The 2,035-nt window shown below is 35.2% G+C and overlaps 1 pseudogene; it reads left to right on the forward strand.

Annotated features, from left to right (window-relative positions):
• Positions 1 to 966: 966 nt before the first annotated feature.
• Positions 967 to 1,437, forward strand: LOC149140589 (polyadenylate-binding protein 2 pseudogene; annotated as a pseudogene).
• The last annotated feature ends 598 nt before the right edge of the window (positions 1,438 to 2,035 follow it).

The raw sequence follows: 2,035 nt of genomic DNA on the forward strand, positions 1-2,035 counted from the left end.
ATTGCCTTTTCACATTATCAATTTAGTACTTTAATATTTTAAAGCACTAGTACCGAGCATTCCTCACTCTATGGATATGTTTTAGAGTTGAAGCATTAGCCCCCTAAGCATGGGGTAATATATCTACATATATATATATATATATATATATATATATATATATATGATATTAGGTATGTCATCTTTTAAGGTCATTGGATCATTTTCATTGAGTCACCTAATCTTTAATTTAATTTAGGTGTGTGATTTTTTTAGAGATGTTTATCACTTTGTAAATGTCTTTTATTGCTTTTTTATTATGGTTATTAATTTAATTCATTTTGATATTTTAAAGGAGTAGAAGTCAGCATTTCTTTATTTTATGTATTCATTTTAGATTTTTTTTTTATTTGGTTATCAATGTCTTTTATTGCTTTTTTATTTTGGTTATTAATTTAATTCATTTTGATATTTTAAAAGAGTAGAAGTCTGCATTTCTTTATTTTATGTATTCATTTTAGATTTTTTTTTTTTATTTGGTTATCAAATTGATATTCCAAGTTACTAGTTTTGGGTATTTCACTCTATATTAAAGTACACGCTATATATATATATATATATATATATATATATATATATATATATATATATATATATATATGGTGAATGGGTAATTTATTGGAGTAATGTGGTGAAAGAACTAAAAATATCTCACTGAAATTTGAAACCAGGTAAAAGAGATAACATCCATTATAGCATCTGCATAGAAAAACCACTCTAAAGAGAGCAAGACCAAAGAGACACCACCCGGAAGTCCACATTGACAAATCACACGACCTTTCAGTTTGCTTAAAAACATTTCCATCCATGGACATCGGTTGTGGCAAACAAATACTTCCATTAATGGTGTTCATTAAAACTATATAAACCCATCTCCATATTGTAGAAAGACCTGCACATGACAAAGTTACCCGAGACATGCTAGCAATGGAGGAGCATGAAGTGTATGGTGGGAAAATTCCAGAGTATGAACCAGAAGACACTGAAATGGGCATTAATGAGAAAGAGTTGGATGTGATGAGGAAAAGGCTACAGGAAATTGAAGAAGAGGCAGCTGCCCTGAGAGAAATGCAGGCCAAGGTCGCTCAAGAAATGCAGATCCGTGTCGTGCCAGACCCTGCTAGCTGTTGCGGATCAAGCGAGCAGAGAAGAAGCGGATTCACGTTCTATTTTTGTTGGAAATGTTGATTACTCCTACAGTCCAGAGGAAGTGCAGCATCATTTTCAGTCATGTGGGACAAGTTTGGTCAGCCAAAAGGGTTTGCTTATGTTGAATTTCTGGACGCTGTCTCTGTTCAAAATGCACTTCGTCTGAATAACTCTGAACTTCATAATCGGCAACTAAAGATTACAACGAAAAGGACAAATGTTCCAAGAATGGGGCAGCACCATTATTGAGGTCGAAGGTTCAATCCCTATGCTTGGCCTTATTATTACGCCCCCCTCCAATTTATGGGTATGGGTATCGGTATGGGAAGATGCTAAGATATAGGCGCCCCATATCTTTCTTCCCTCCCTCTCTTGGTTGTCTTTTCCTGTTCAATTGGAGTTCGCATATTAGATGTAGAGACTACTTGCTCCTCAGCCTCCTGGAGGGTATTCTTTGTCCATTCCAACTGATTCTTGAACTGTTCTATCTTAGGCCTAGCTGTATGATGATATGGTGTGAACTTATTTTCCACACTGATTTTGGAGATGACTCCCAATGGGTCATATGACCAAGAGAAACTCAGAGCAAATTTCATTTCCTTTAGAAACTTATCAACTTCCTCCACTACTGCCCCGGTATTACAAATGAAGAGACCAACTTGAGCTTTGAGCTTAAATTTCGATTTCTTTTTGGAAGCTACAAAATATACTTCATCTGCATTCAATCTTTGCCTCAAGTATTCCAGTGCAAAGATTCTAACAGGGAGGTACTTTGACAATTTGTAGGGTGGAAGCTCACAACCAAAAACCTTGATTTCTGTGTAGTTCCGGTAGCAATACCAATCTC

This window comes from Pinus tabuliformis, chromosome X (genome assembly GCF_031772625.1).
Source record: "Pinus tabuliformis cultivar Carrire ecotype Pingquan chromosome X, CPIR1, whole genome shotgun sequence".
In the NCBI taxonomy this organism is placed as follows: Eukaryota; Viridiplantae; Streptophyta; class Pinopsida; order Pinales; family Pinaceae; genus Pinus; species Pinus tabuliformis.